The sequence below is a fragment of the Macaca nemestrina genome, chromosome 2 (assembly GCF_043159975.1).
Source record: "Macaca nemestrina isolate mMacNem1 chromosome 2, mMacNem.hap1, whole genome shotgun sequence".
NCBI classification, from domain to species: domain Eukaryota; kingdom Metazoa; phylum Chordata; class Mammalia; order Primates; family Cercopithecidae; genus Macaca; species Macaca nemestrina.
In genome coordinates, this window is record NC_092126.1 from 85,562,561 (window position 1) to 85,579,397 (window position 16,837).

General features: G+C 39.1%; 1 protein-coding gene across 2 annotated transcripts in view; it reads left to right on the forward strand.

Annotated features, from left to right (window-relative positions):
- LOC105465605 (epithelial cell transforming 2) overlaps positions 1-5,778 on the forward strand; it is a 109,634-nt gene extending 103,856 nt beyond the window's left edge. Inside the window, exon 27 of one of the 2 annotated variants that reach the window (XM_071091248.1) lies at positions 5,646-5,778. The gene's annotated coding sequence lies outside the window, so the exon portion shown is untranslated. Of the gene's footprint in view, positions 131-5,645 lie in introns of those variants that run through there. The other variant, XM_071091247.1, reaches the window with a different exon arrangement.
- The last annotated feature ends 11,059 nt before the right edge of the window (positions 5,779-16,837 follow it).

A 16,837-nucleotide genomic window follows, 5' to 3' on the forward strand; every position in this document is an offset into this window, starting at 1 on the left:
GGTGGGAGGCAGAGAAGTACACAGGACAAACTTGGAATTGAATCACTTATATAACGTAGCCAGGAGCTGCTTTGCTTTGTGTTTTCAGTCTTTCACAATAAAAAGTCCTATCCCAGAACCACTCCCTTTAAAACAAATTGAGGTTTTTGGTGTCTGAAGCTTTTCTTGGAGAATGGAAATGAATTGGTAAAATTTTAAAAAGCCAAAGGCAAAAGGGAAAAACTAACAGCTGGAAGAATTAAATGAATACTATATCCAGCTGTTTTCTAAGGACCTAAAGTATGTCATGGATGTCAAGATGTTACTGTAGATGTGGCTGGAAGCTCTGTGATATGCGTCTGACTCTGTGGGTTGAAATGAAAAACAATTCCAGAAGAGCAAATACAGAAATGAGTTTTCCAGCCCAACTCTTGTGTTAAATGAGAGCCATAGCACTTTTGTTAGATTAGAAAAGAAGTCAAGAAATGCACTGCAGTTGATACCCATTTAAGATTGTTATGTATTCTTGATAAATTGGCTTTTAAAAATCATTATAAAGTATCCCTCCCCAGCATGTACTCTAGGGCATGATTTCCTTTCTTTTCCTTATTGTTGTAGATTTAAAAATTAGTTTATTAGGTGCCATCCAGCCAGGGCTTTTAAATAAATGGTGCTGGATAAATGGGTGGCCATTTGAAAGGAGATAAAAATTAAATCCATATATCATACCATACACAAGAATAACTCAAGAAGGGTTATGGATTTAAATGTGAATAAAGAAAGCATTTAAGAATGCGAAGAAAACATGGGTAAATTCCTTTTTTACCTTGTAGAAGGTGTAGGGAAAGACTCTCTGACCATTACTCAAAGTCCAAGATCAATAAAAGTAAAGATTGAGAAATCTGACTACATAAAAAATTTTAAAAACCTTTCAATACTAAAAAACACACATCCTAAACAAAACCAAAACAACTGACAAAGTTTATATTCATGACATACATACAGAGATTGAGAAATGGAGAGAAGAAGGACCTAGACCTATTAGAAAAAGATATGAACAGACACACAAATATATAGCCCTCAAATATGTGAAAAACTTATTCAAATTCACTTATAATTAGAGATAAATACTGAGCTACAATTTGTCACTATCAGACTGGGAAAAATTAAATAGCATGTCAACACATTCAGCTAGTGATGCTGTGAGGGCACAAATACTAGCTCACAAATTGCTGGTAAGAATGTGCCCCGGTACCACTCATAAAAGGCAAGTTGTTCATACCTAACAAAATTATATTTGCACTTGTTTTTTGACCCAGAAATCCCACTGCGAGGATCCACCTTGACTATATACTTCCCCAAATACAAAAATATATATACCAAAGTTATTTATTGTAACATTGTTTGTAACTGAGAAATATTGGAGGCAACTTAAATTTCAACACTTTGGAGGAGTGGCTGAAGAAATTCTAGCACACCTACACAATGGAGGACTATGCTCCTGTAAAATAGAATGAGGAAGATCTCCATGAGCTGATATGGAATGATTTCCAGGACATACTATTCCATGAGAAGGAAAAGCACAAAAGGGCATATATAGCATGTTACCTTTCATATGAGAAAGAACTAGATGTAAAGGCATAAGAAAATACACATGTATCTGCACATGTGTGCAAAAGAAATTCAGGAAAGATAAATCAGAGACTAGAGACTGGTTACCTACAGAAGTTGGTGGGAAAAATATGGGAAGAAGTGAATATGGATAGATTAGTAGAGAGGAAGAGGAAGAAACATGTTTCTGAGTGTATTTTTAATATAGTTTTGACTCTTAGACCCATAGTAATGTTTCACATACATACTTTTTCCCCAATAAACACTTACAATCAACCAGGAAGTGGGATAAACCCAAAATGGAATGTAATCAATAACAAATGAACCTAATGTGTGACAAATTAATTCATAATCACACTGAAGTGAATGTGTGAAAATAATATGTTGACTGGACACTGTGAGACTAAAGAGAAAAAGAACTGTATATAAATACTGTTATCTGGAAATTTGCTTCTCATATGTAAAGATTAGTAACTGTTTAACTACCTTTTATGTACATTATTAAATAAGTGAATGTATTGTAGATAATGAGAGCCAGGTTTCTCACTGTTGGAGAAAGAAGTTACAGTTAAATAAAGGGGAAGCACGGAATGAATGTCATGATGTTGGATTGGAATCAGAGGTATCAATATGCACTCATGATTTTATATATATATATATACACAAACACACACACATATATACACACACACAAATAGATTTAGAAATAAGTATAGATGTGTGTATGTGTGGGTTAGTATTCATACACGTATTTCTTAGCTTGTCCACTGAGAGGGCCTGAGAGTAATGATACCCCAGTAGCCATGAGCATACCTACTGGCAGAATCTTAGTTTATAAATACTTATTCTCCAAGTTAAAAAAAAAAAAAGAAAGAAAGCAGAGCTCCTTGAAAAAGTGGTTGATTCTAGAATTGGGAAAGAGAAAATAAAAGAGGAGACTGGAACATCTTGTGGTACCAGAAAACAAGAAAGCGCTCAAAAAAAGAACAAGGGCATGTCCTAAGGACATAGGAGTTCCTGATGGCCAAACATGTAACAATTTGAGCAATGAAATATATAATGATAATATTGGATGATAACCAATAGAATACAATAAATATCCTGAATTCTACACTTATAAATAATCCAAATAAATAAATGTATAGGGAGAAGGGACAGCTCTTCCCTACAGAAAAATTCCAATTAACAAATGTAGAAGATATGAAGGACGTACAAAGTTATTACTATGTAAACACAGCAGTAAGATCCACTAAATAAGAGAGATGCTAAAATCATTGAGCAAAAGTTTGAAAATACTACCACAATCTCAAACTATCTTCATTAATTTCAAGGAGAATAATAAGAAGTTTAGAGAGAAAAATCCTTGCAGATACCACATTAGCCAATGATCAAGGCTAACACCACTAGAGTCAAGGCATGATTAATTTACCCTCTGATATATACTGAGAAAGAGAAAACATTACTTAGGTAATATTCTTTCCCAAAAGGAATAATGTTGAAAACATGAGACAAATTCATATTGAGGAACATTCTAAAACATAACTGACCAGTACTCTGTCAAGAACATTAAAGACAAGAAAAACATGAGGGACTGCCACAGATTATGTGGAGGAGAATGAGGAAGCAGTGTGGGATCCTTGATTCAATCCTGGAGCTGAAATTGATGGAACTGGAATAAGGTCTGTATTTGTTAGAAGCAAGGAACTAGGTCCAGCTCACACTCAACAGTGGCAGGCAGTAGCGGGGGCGGATTGCACAAGGGATTCACTGGGGACTCTCTCAGAGGCTTCCTATGGCAAGCAGCAAATAGCAACAGGGAGAGCAAGAGGAAGAGCAGGGTTGGAAGTCAGGGAGGGATTAATCACTTCCATTATGGACGTATTGAGTATAAAATGTTGACGAATATTTAGGTGGAGACGTCTGTCTGGAAGTTGGATGTTGAGCCTGAGGCTCAAGTACCAGATCTGAACAAGAGGTAAAGATTTAAGTATCTTTAGCCTGCCAGTGGCAATTAACACCAGAGATATTTTTAATAGAGATGGGGTTTCACTGTGTTGGCCAGCCTGGTCTCGAGCTCCTGACCTAGTGATCCGCCTGCCCTCGGCCTCCCAAAGTGCAGGGATTACAGGCGTGAGCCACTACGCCCGGCCTCACCCTTTTTTTTTTTTCAATTTAATTTTTTTTGAGATGGACTTTTGCTCTTGTTGGCCTGGCTGGAGTGTAGTGATGGGATCTTGACTCACTGAAACCTCCATCTTCCAGGTTCAAACAATTCTTTCTCCATCACTCAAAGAAAATGTGCAGGCTGAGTGAGGTGTACCAATATTTAAGACACAGGCAGATAAAGAAAATTCCACAAAAGAGATACAAATGGAATGACCAGAGAGGCAGAGGGATAACGAAGAGTGAAAACCTCAGAAACCAAGAATGAGAGGGTTTCCAGAAGAGGGGAGAAGTGTCAACAGCCACAGGGAGATTTGTTAAGATGAGTATTGGGAAATACTCAAGGAATTGCACTTTTATTTTCTTAGTCTCATTCTTCCATCTCAGAGAATGATTTGGAAATTAAGAGGTCATTGGTGGCCTTGGCAGAACTGGGTTCAATGGACTGGTGATAATGGAATGCAGGTGCTTTGGTTGAAGACTGAACATGAACTGAAAAAGTGGAGACACAGAATGAGTTTAGTCTACCATCTTGAGAAGGCTAGAAGGAAGTCATACACCGCTTCTCATCTGAGTGTAGTGTTACACTCATGAGGAAATATTCCCATTCTAGCAACCACCATCCAATAAAAAGGCTGAATTTTAAAATATCTTCTGTTAGCTCTCTATATGTAAATGATGATTCTAAATTTTTTGAGAATTTTTTGAGCATGTACTTGTTCCTATGCACTTTAAAAATGGTAAAATATTTCCACAGTTGCTGACCATCTGAGATGCATTTTCTATCACCAATCTCATAAAAATTCAGCTATTGTACTGTTCCCCAAACAGCCTGCGATTTATTCATTATATTGAATTGCAATCTCACCCTTCCTTTCTGCTCCTTTGTAAAAAGAGAGATAATATTTCAGCAGTTTTTTAACGCTTCTGTCTTGAGGGAATGTAAATATAAGCATAATTGATTTTCTGAACTTGATTTTTTTTCTATGTTCCAGTGCTTTATGCATTATAGGTAGGATGACTGACAAATCAGCCGTGATTGCTAATTAGGATGCAGAATATATTAAAAGCATAACACATATATCCAGTTCGCTCTCAGTGCAAACCCTGGAAATGTGAACCTTCTCAATGCTCTAGTGCTTGTTGTCTAATTACCTGCTCTTTTGCTTTGACTCAGCCATTCAGGAATTACACTAGCTTAGTTTGGCAGTTCAGGGGCGATTGCCAGCTAAATGGTGGAATTCACTTTGCCCAACTTTGACTCATCTTTCCTTCCTCTTCCCCCTCTGATATGACATTCTTCCTCAAAAAGCATTTCTTCCCTTCACGTGTTGGCTGGATAATGAAGGCTGGTGTTCTCTCCCTTGTTTGAAGGCTAAGTTCTCAGATAATTTTACTTCAAGGATTGGTGAAATAGGAATTCTGTCCTTTCCTTTTTCTAACTCCTGAAATAAATAGTTCTTTTTGTGTCAGTGTCAGTAATGGCAAGGCAAGATCCCTGGGGTTCCCATTCTTCCCTGCATCACCTCAGCAATCAGCCTGTGGCCCTGAAAGGAGAGGCCATCTTTGCCTTTGTGTTGGAAATGAGAGTTCACTATTCACACCAGGAAATCTGTGGGCACCTGGAAGCTGAAAAGTAAAAATTGATTTTCTTTCACCTTCCCACGAATCTGAATGTCACTTCAGAAGCTCCCAAGATTTAATTGATCTGTGACAACTTCACAGCAACTCCACCCCCTGTTGAGTGATTAAGAATATTAATAAGGTTGAGGGCGCTGGCAACACTGAGAGGTATGTATCTGCTTCTCCTCGTGGGGCCTCATTATGAAGCATTTAGATAGAACTTCATTCTTACAAGTGCTTTAACCAAATTTCTCTTTGTGTGTTTGAAGGTGGCTTGGAAGCATCATTTGAAGACTGAACTACAAAAATCTGTCAATATTTGTATCTTTTTGAACCGTAATGAAGGCAGTTTTATAAGGTTCAGATTAATATTAGCTACTGCCAGAGAAATGGAAGTTTGAAGCTTGTATCGATGAAACGAATTCTGATTCCTCATCAGGAGGCTTTGTCCTTATAACTAAAGAATTAGTAAAATCATTTATTTTTTCATTAACAAAGCATTTGTTGCATATCTATTCTTCAGTGCTTAATTACCCAGTAGGCAGATCAGGCATGCATGTGGGGACCCATAAAATAAGGCATTGTGTTTTCTGTAATTTAGTTCAAAATCATTCAGCATAGAAAGTATGATACATATGTGTGTGTTCAGTAAGTTTAACTTACCTCCAGGGGCACCTTGCTAATATTTGAAGAACCCTAATCAGAAATACACACTCTAGGGGAGATTAGTTAGCATTTGAAAGACTCTAATCAGGTAGCTACTCTAAATGTTTAACTCTCAGCCATCACAATTAGCACTAGAGGGTTTATTAACCAGCCTGGGGGATGCTAGTAATAATTTTAAATTAGTGAAATAAGTAATATTCAAGATAAGTACATTGGTTAGAAATAGGGCACAAGCAGTACTGCCTTAGCATGAACAGGATACAATAATCTAGGGTGTTGCTGACCCAGGTCTGTGGTTCCCATTAGAAGGTTGTGTGAATCCTGCTACAAGGCTACAATTGTATTTGCATTGAGTGAGTCTTTCATGAAAAGTGCATGTTGCAGTGCTTACAAGGGCAGAAAAAGGAGAATTCATGGAGCTTATAATACTGGATACATAATTGTATGCAATTGAATTTGTTTTCAGAAAAAAAGCATTCTGACAGCAGTGCAGAGGATGCACTGGGGTGTTAAGGAGCTGGAGAGAGTGAAGATAGACCAGTTAGGAGGCTCTGGTGGTAGCCTAATGAAGAAGCTCTGAACTAAAGTTGTGGCAGTGTGAGTGGATGGAGTAGAGAGGATAGATTGGAAAGGTTTACAAGAGAAAAAGAAATGGATTTCATGAATAACTGGACATGGAAGAAGGGTATGTAGGTGAAAAGAAAGACATAAAGACAGCTTTCAAGGTTCTGATTTTCACAGTTCCATTTACCAAAATAGAACTGTTCAGTGCCAGTGAAAAATCAGCTACTTTTGAATAAGTTATGTGAGATGTCTGCAGGACACCAAGTGGAGTAATCCAACAGGTAGATTATATAATATATAGACCCATATGTACAGATGTACATATCTGCTGTCTGGGATTCAGGAAGGAGACCTGGGCTGGAAATCGATATCTAATGTGTTTAAGAAACATGTATTAGTCATTTACTATACTCCAGACCAATATTAGTGTGATCCTTGCCTTCATGATGATTTCAGTATTTGGCAGACACCAAATAATGGGGGCCTTTGAAGTCTTGAGAATGAGGTCACCCAGGGAAAATGTAGAGTTAAAAGTGCAGAAGCAGGATCCGTTGGACAATTAACATTTAAGATGCAGGAGGAAAAAGGATGAATGATATAAATGATATACGAATTGAAAACAGGAAGGATTGGCCAAATAAATAGGAGGAAAATGAGAATGGTACCGAGGAAGTCAAGAAATATTAAAGTTTCATCTTTTATATGAAAGATGAGAGAATGGTGATTGGTACCAAATATTGCAAAGACCAACTAGAAAAAGGAATTAAAACATCCGTTTAATATGACTCTTTGGAGGTGCATTAATGGGACCATTTTCTTGTAGTGAGTTGAAGGCTGAGGATCAAGGAAACACTAAGTAATAGAGTGGAAATGAATCTTTCAAAAGCTTGTCCCAGGAAGGATAGCAAAAACTATTGGACAGGTGGCTTTGGAGAGAAGAGTTGGCCAGAGTTCTGCTTTCTGTTCTGTATGTTAGTGAGACAGAAGTCTAGGGAAGTGAGTTTCAAGGAAATGAAGTAGGGCGAAGTGGTCCAAAAATGAAATGCTAAAGTATTAAGGAGACATTAAAATAAATTATTAATTCTAAACCTTGTTCATTTTAAATGAAACAAATGCCCTGGTAGCTATATATCTTCCAATGCAACTTGAGAAATGTTGGCTTCTTTAACACAGGCTTATCATGTAAGCATCAAGCAGACAGAAGGTGTCTTGTGAACATGCTGGCTGCAGTGGCAGGGAGAGGCGCCCTGACCAGCGAGGCCCTTTTATCTCTACTAGAACTCTGACAGGCCACTTTATATGGGACATGGTTCCAGGAATGACATTCCATTACAAGTGAGTCAGCATTTCTGGGACTGTCACAGCTTTACTGGAAAGTACCACCTTATCTTCCTGAACAATTACTTTCAGGAAATATGATGGAAAACATTTCAAAGCTCTGACCTCTCCAAATTTGCTCTTTATTTTTTCAGACTTCCTGTAGAGTTGCTCATAGTTTAAGAATTGTTTTCATTAGAAAGTACATGTGGAGTCTGTTGGCAATTAAAGGCAGCCAAATCCTGCCCCCAAAGCAAAGGTGAGACATTGCCTTGGCTAGAGCCAAAAACATAGCTTTTGAGATCAGATTGGCTTGGGCATAAGTTCCAACTCTGTAATTCATTAGCTGTGTGACCTTGGAGATGAGTTACTTAGCCTTTCTGAGACTCAGTTTCCATAGCTGTATAATCAGAGAAAACAAAATGTTGTGAAATAATATACATCAAATGTTTTGGAAGAAGTCGTTTGTTCAATAGCCACTAGGTTTTTTTTTTTTTTTTTTTAATAGCGATTAGTTTGACTTGATTGGTTAAATCTGAATGACATTTTTTCAGCACCCACGATGAGCAAAGTACTCTGTCCACATACACTGCAAAAAGATAAGAAATAGCCAGTATAAATGACAGTAAGTAACTTCTCCATTTACACCAATCGCTCAAGAAAGAATGGAGTGAAACTGATGCAGGAGGGATATAAAATGAAGCAGAATACAATTTCAAACCACAGTGAAATGCCATCAGGCCACTATAAAAAGAGTCAATAAGAAACCTCTAGTGAAGATTTAAAAGAAAAGTATAGTAATTGTTATTTTGAAATGATTTAACTATCATCACCATGGTTTCATGTTATCTTTTTTATTTTATATTCTTAGAGAGGCTTGGATCATTTCCAGATACTGAAGCACCCAGTATATATACAAATCGAGAAATGTCAAAATAGGATTAAAAACTGTGCTGTATTAAAAAGTGTGTGTGTGTGTGTATATATATGATCAATTATTTCTTTTAACACCAAAATACAGTGTACTATAAATAAGCTTTTCACAATACAGTAACAAGATTGATTTTAAAAACCCTATTTCAAAGTGTACTATAGGCACTATGAAGAACATCTTGTTTCAGTCTTGTCACTGTGTCTTTGGGAAGACTTTACAAACCTATGTTTGATGGGACTACACTGGCCATTTGTGTATGTGAGGTCTGAGTCACAGTGGGATGGCCACAGACTTGTGGTGATGGACTCTGACCAGTACCTCTGAAAGCACAATCCTTGGCATAATGTAGATGCTCAAGAAAACTTTGTTGAATTAATCAGTGAATTCCTATGTCCTGATTACCACTGACGAAGTGTGCTGAAGATCTTTAAAACTGGCGTGCTGCTAGATTTGGGTAACAGTTTAAGATTCCATTGTTACAAAGGGAAAGAACACATTGCCTTTGTTGGGCTTCTGCATTCTTTACATGGGTGACTGCCTTAGAGAGGGCTCGGTGCAGAGAAGAAGAGGGGAAGTGGAACATGATGAGGGACATGGACAAAGGAGCTCTCTCAGGCTCAGTTTGCTCGGGTTGTTACTATTCAGAGGGCTTGAGGATTCTGGGGTTTTATAATGCACAAATCACACAGCATCAACCCTGTAATATATTAATAGGAGAAGTTAATTCTACCAGCAGCAGCATTCGAGCATTTCTAATTTCCCTAGAAATTAAGATAAATTCATCTGTTTTTAAATGAAAGGCTTTTTAAAATTTAATCTATAATCCCTGTTTTTAATAATAATTCAAACGTGTGCTAATACCTGAGATATGACCTCCATCTTCAGAGTTTGTGTATCTAGAACAGATTATGCCAACCAACCTCACGCAAGATGCTTCCTGTCATTGCCAGACCACCTTCTCATCTAACTGTGGCTCACTACTGACAGAGAGAAAGCAGGGTAAAGCATTTAAATCCTCCTTAAATTGATGCAGCTTAGCAGGCTCAGCTTTGAAGCCCTTTGAGTCCCGAGGGCCTGGTTTTCCCATTCTAGATGGAATAATGCTTCTGTTCATTCTCCCAAAGTAGGTAATTAATTCTTGGTAGTGTGGCGGAGAGAAGGTGAAGGCAAGTTCCTTTAGTTTTGAGTCTTTAAAAGAATCTGGTCTCCTTTACCCATGGGATCTTTAAGTATTCTGGTACACAAGAGGTAGAAATAGTAGTAATGATAATAATAGTAATAATAATAATAATAATAATAAATCCATTATAGTCTTGTATTTAGGAATGACTCAGCTACAAAAATCTGTGGATTTTTAAAAGTATGACTCATCTACACATCCTCCCTAAAAGTGAAAGAAAGATTCACTTCACTGAAGAAATTCGATTTAATGTACATACATTGAATGTTTAGTGTGTGCTCGATTCTATGTTAGGCATTTTGTCTGGAAGAATGTAAAGATGATTCTAGATTATGGTATTTGTTTTTAAGCTCAAAATCTAAACGTGGAGGCTGGCAGCACCCAAGTAAAGGAAGCCTGGCAGGTCTCAGCGCCAAAGCCCTGGCCCCATCATCATGCTGACACTTCCTGTCTCCTCTCTCTCCTCCGTTCCCTCACTCACTTCAGCTATCATTGACTGGGTGCCTATTTTTTGTTAGGCCAGAGGCTAAGCGCTAGGGCAATGAGGGATATGGACATGAATACAATTCTGGAATTGTTCTTCAGAAGTGCACAATCTCGTAGTGTCTTTCTCAAAAGCACCTAGGCCTCTTGCAAGTACCTGCACATACTTGAAGGTAGCAAGAGGCCTAGATGCTTTGAGAAAGCCACTAGGTGTGCATGTGTGCGGCCTGGAGCACAGACACATTGGCCTCCACTCTTCTTCTGACTCTCTTCCCAGAGACTTTCAGTGAGAAGAAAGTTGAGAGTAGGGCTCAGAAGACAGCTTTCCAAAATTCTTGACATGTCAAAAACCTTAACTTCCCTTTCTTTTGCTTAATAATGTTATGGGCTGAACTGTTCCCCTACTACACCATCCCCTTCAATTCATATGTTAAAGTCCTAGCCCTCAGTACCTCAGAATGTGACTGTATTTGGAGCTAGGGTCTTTAAAGAGGTAATTAAATGAGGTCATATGGGTGGGCCTTAATCCAATATGACTTGGTATTTTTAAGAACAGGAAGAGAGGCCACGCGTGGTGGCTCACACCTGTAATCCCAGCACTTTGGGAGGCCAAGGCGGGTGGATCACCTGAGGTCAGGAGTTCAAGACCAGCCTGGCCAATAAGGCAAAACCCCACCTCTACTAAAAAATACAAAAATTAGCCAGGCATGGTGGCAAGCGCCTGTGATACCAGCTACTGAGGCAGGGAGATTACTTGAACCTACGAGGCAGATGTTGCAGTGAGCCGAGATCACACCACTGGACTCCATCCTGGGTAAGAGAGTGAGATTCCATCTAAAAAAAAAAAAAAAAAAAAGTAGAGGAAGAGACACCAGGAGCAGGAGCACACGTAGGGAAGACCATGTGAGAACACAGGGAGGGAGAAGGCAGCCATCTACAAGCCAAGGAGAGAGGCCTCAGCAGAAACCAACGCTGCTGACACCTTGATCTCAGATTTTCAGGCTCCAAAGTTGAGAGAAAATAAATTTCAGTTGTTTGAGCCACCCAGTCATGATGCTTTGTTATGGCAGCCCTGGCTAACTAAGACAACTCATTCATGCACTACCCTGCACAAGTGAGAGCAGCTGGACTTTTCTACTTCATCTTTTTGAGGAAGCTCTGAGGTTTGAAAAGCTAAGGTAGTTAAAGGCTAGAGATTTTTAGTTTTCCAAAAGTTGGGAAATGTGGGATCATCTTGAGCAGTTTGGTTGCCAAGGACTTACAAGAGGATGAATACCAGGAAATCAGGCAACTTAAAAGTCAGCACAGCTGATGAAAGATTATTTAGAGAATTGTGGAACGTAAGGATCTAAGTATATCAATTATGGGTGGGTGAAACATGTTTATATTTACTTGAACAACATAGTAGTGACATACCACTATCTACTAAAGTTTAAATTCTGTAACCTAGATTTTGAGAACCTTTTTTGTTGATCTTTGACAGCATTCTAATTTGATTTCTTACTACTCCCCAATTGGCCTTCTATGCTTTGACTGAATGAACTGCCCCCTGAAGGTATTTTCTCACCTCAGTGTGTTTGTTCATGCCAGAGGGAAGTCTCTTTGAAGATGCCTTTTTCCACCGAATCCCTATCTTCCTATTTATTCAAATCCAATCTATCGTTTATGCCCCGTACCTCTGCTTTCATGAAATACTAATCTTTCCCCAGCATGGAACCAACTCCCTTTCTTTTGAAACTCCATTGCACCTAATTTGAATCTCTTTCAAGCTTGCATGACAATTTTCTTTTCATGTTCTCTCCCTTAATAGGCCATATGCATATCAAGCCCAGGGTCCACATTCTGATCATTTTTGTATCCCTTACAATGCCTTGCACATAGTAGAAACTCAATAAATAGCTGATCAATAAATACATATTGCCATAAACTGAAATATCTGGATAATAGATATTTTTGGCCATTATATTAAATTCTCAATTGTTTCAGTGACTCTCATCTTTCTTCTAAATCTGCTTCTCATATTACAGCGTCTTTTTCCCTCAATTTCTAATTTCTGGTTACCCAGACTCCCTAGAGCTATTTCTGACCATTTCTTCTTCTTCTTGACTTCATACCTGGTAATTTCTGTATCTTATTAATTTTTTATTTAATAAGATCTGTTGTTGTCTAGACTTTAATTGTCTGTGGTTTTCCAACAGCCTGATTGTTTGACTGTAGGCTTGCCTTCTCTAATACCCCTTCCCACCACCCCAGAAAGCCAGACTCATGTATTGGTATGGTTTGGGTTTTTGTCCCTGCGCAAATCTCTTGTTGAATTGTAATCCCTAATGTTGGAGGTGGGGCTTGGTGGGAGGTGATTGGATCATGGGGTGGAGTTCTCATGACTGGTTTAGCACCATTCCCCCTTGGTACTATATAGTGAGTGAGCTCTCATAAGAGCTCTCATAGTTGTTTAAAAGTGTGTGGCACCTCCCGCCCCCCCTTCCTCCTGCTTCCACCATGTGAAGTGCTCGCTCCCCCTTTCCCTTCTGCCATGATTGCAAGTTTCCTGAGGCCTCCGCAAAAGCCAAGCAGATGCCAGCATCATGCTTCCTGTATAGCCTGTAGAATCGTGAGCCAGTTAAGCCTCTTCTCTTTATAAATTACCCAATCTCAGGTATTTCTTTATGGCAATTAGAGAACGGACTAATACACGTATTTAACATGTAATAGTAATCATAGTCAATATTTATTGAGTACTTCTGAAGCACTGTATTTACATACTGCATCTCATTTTACCTTCTGAATAAACCTAGGAGGTAGAGTTATGGATTGAATGTTTGTGTCCACCAAATTTATATGGTGAAGCTGTAACCCCCAATTTGACTATAATTGGAAATGGGGCTTTTGTGGAAATAAGTAAGGTCAAATCAGGTCATAAGCATGGGACCTGATGGGATTAGTGTCCTTATAAAAAGAGACAACAGAGGCATGGATTTCTTTCTTCGTGTGCACACACCAATGAAAGGCCATGTAAGGATGCAATAAGAAGGCTGTCATTTGCAAGTCAGGAAGAGAGCCCTCATCAGAAATGACTATACTGGCACCTTGGTCTTGGACTTCTAGCCTCCAGAAATGTGAGAAAACCATAAACATCCAGTCTATGGTATTTTGTTATGGCAGCTTGAACACACTAATATGAGTTAAGTTACATTATTATCCCACTTTATGAATGAGGATAATTCGGTTCAGAGGAGCTAGATGACTTGCTCAAAGTCTCACAACTTATAGATTGTAGAGCTAGAATACTAATTCTTGTCTCCCCAATTCTAGATTCTTATTTACTTAAATATTTTGAGACAGGGTCTTTCCCTGTCACCCAGGCTAGAATGCAGTGGTGTGATCATAGCTTACTGCAGTCTCGACCTCCTGGTCTCAAGCGATCCTCTCATCTCAGCCTCTTGAGTAGCTGGGACTGCAGGCATGTGCCACTGTGCCCGGCTAATTTAAAAAAATGTTGTAAAGAGGGAGTCTTACTTTGCTGCCCAAGCTGGTCTCAGACTTCTGGGCTCAAGCAATCCTCCTGCCTTGGTCTCCCAAAATGTTGGGATTACAGGAACGAGCCACCATGTCTGGCCCCTCTTTTTAACCACCATGCTATATTCCTCATTCTTTCATATTATTACTCCCAAAGGTGTATGGAAAACTGGCTTTCTGAAACAACAACAACAGCAAGAAGCCTGATTTGTAGTGTTTGTTGATTTACATGATATAAATACTCCCACATTTTAAGTTACCCATAGTTTAACAACCAGTTAACATTTCAAGTTACCAATGGTTTAGCAACTAGTTCTAAATATTTATTTATTTACTTGAGACAGGGTCTCACTCTGTTTTCCAGACTGGATTATAGTGGCACGATTGTGTCTCACTGTAGCCTGGAACTCCTGGGCTCAAGGGATCCTCTAGGCTCAGCCTCTGGAGTAGTAGCTAGGAGCTAGGACTATAGGCACATGCCACCATGCCAGCTTATTTTGATTTTATTTTATTTTGTGTTTGGAGATATAGAGTCCTGCTATGCTGACTTGCCTGGTCCCAAACTCCTGGCCTCCAGTGATCTGCTTGCCTTGGCCTCCCAAAGTGCTGGGATTACAGGTGTGAGCCACCATCCCCAGCCTAGTTTTGAATATTTAATAATTGGCTCCTGCAAGCCAGGACAAACTGCCTCTAGCCCACCACTGGTTGCTCCTTTGCTCTAGAACCTCTTGAGGGGAAAAAAAAGTCTAATAAGAGTAAAAGCTCCATGAAAGCAGGAATAATGCTTATCTTTTTAATTAGCATAGTGGGTCTTCCATAAGTATTTACTGAACATTTATTAGCTACTTAGGAGATTTTATGTGTATTCTTTCAATTAGCTAACGGTCTGTGCAGGTAAGCATTATTTCCTTCATTTTACAGATTTTAAAAAATGAGATTAAGTAGAGTAAGTCCCTTGCCATCTTTCCATTCCTATCCCGGGGCAAGGATTTTGCCTCACCTGTAGTGTCAAGAAGCTGAGTTTTAAGTAAGAGCTCAATAAATACTTGATGCGTGATTGTTTACTTCATCCTGAGAATTCTGACTCCCAAGGCTGTTACATGCACAGCCATTCCTGTTAAATGGTTAAATCTTGTTTTACATAGGTGATGTGTGTGTGTGTGTGTGTGTGTGTGTGTGTGATGAGATTCTATGTTTGTGTGCAGGTACCTGGAGTAAAAGCAATGGGAAGCGAGGAAAATAATAATAATAATTTAAAAAAGCGTTTGTTTTTTTTTTCCTTAAATCCACTCAAAATAGTATATCTAGAAACAAAACAAGAGGTGTTTTTCTGCTCCACTCTGAGGGTTAGGCACATACTGTTCAGTGCCTGCGAGGAGCCAGATCCAGGGGCCAGCCTCCCTTTGAGGAGAGAATAAAAGATACTGTTAATTGGAGCCACATTTAGCGCTGTGGATTTGCCTGGCATCCTCTCACTCAGGCTGAGACAAATTTCTGTGCCAGAAATGGAGGATCTGGAGAGAAGACATCCAAGCTTGATTAATTTTTAGACCTGCCTAAGAGCATATCTTCTGGACCCAGAACCAGGGTTGGAAGAGAAAGTGTTGGGCCCCCAAATCCACTCCATGAGGAACAGCTCCAATCAAAGGCCTATATACTGAGTGGGAAGTTGGCTGCAGGAGGTAACTACTACATGTGCATTATGTTTAAAATACCATTTCACTCTTTCGAAACTAGTTTATAAATGGCAGTTTGTTTAAAGGCCCAAGGATAAAGTGGGTGAATACATACTGATGTCTCAAATCCAGTGAAGCAGGAAAAGGTGCTGCTTCTTCAGGACACTTGACTGCTTTGTCTGCAAATTTTCAAAAGGAATAGGCAGATCTGTGATTGATAGGATGTGAGTGTCATCCTCTAGAATAGAGCAGGGCATAATCTACACATGCTGGGGCCCTGCAGGGATTATCCAGGGTGTGTAAAAGTATGCTGGTATGCAGGGCAGGGGAGCGAACAAGTAGAAATATAAATTTAGTCAAATTAAAAAAGGATTCTTATCCAGGATCTATAATGAGATGCAACATTTATATAATCTTCATCATATTCTGAGTGGCATGAAAATGTTAAAATCTAATTAACCTTTAATGCACTCATCTGAGATTATTATGTCAATTTTAAATGGATCAAAGTGAAGGAAGGAGGGCAAATTCCTGGCCCAGGAGTGTTGAGGGAGTGGCATGGCTAAGGTTAAATGTAATTGTCTCTAGCTCTCGGTTGGAAGGGCTTGCTTTTTCCTCATCTATCGTTGGCCACCAAGATGAGTCTGAAGCAAAGCTTCAGATGCAAGATGCAAGTGGAAAGTAGCAGAGGCTGAACATGTAAATGGATTTCAAGAAGGTTTAGATAAATTAAGGGATGACGGACCCATCATGGTAACCGAGTAACACCTGAAAAGCATCCATGACTATTGTATGTAGTGGCAGCACACAAGGATATCTTTTGAGAGGGCCACTGGCAGAGTTAGAGAACTAGGACTCGGGCTGGTATGTGTATGTGTTTCCTATCACCCTGGGCCACCCTAAAGTTCCTATTAATGCCTATTAATGTTCTCTCTCCCCCCTCCCTCCATCACTTCTTTCCTTTCATTTCCAATTTTATAGTCTTCTGCAGGCATAGACTATTGCTGCAAAAGAACAAACAGAACTGGAGCTTTTTTTCCAATTGCCTCAGAACCATGGAATGAATGTTCACTGTGAAGCCTTCTTCTTGTCTATTTATTGGAATATCTATTATGATCCTTGCTC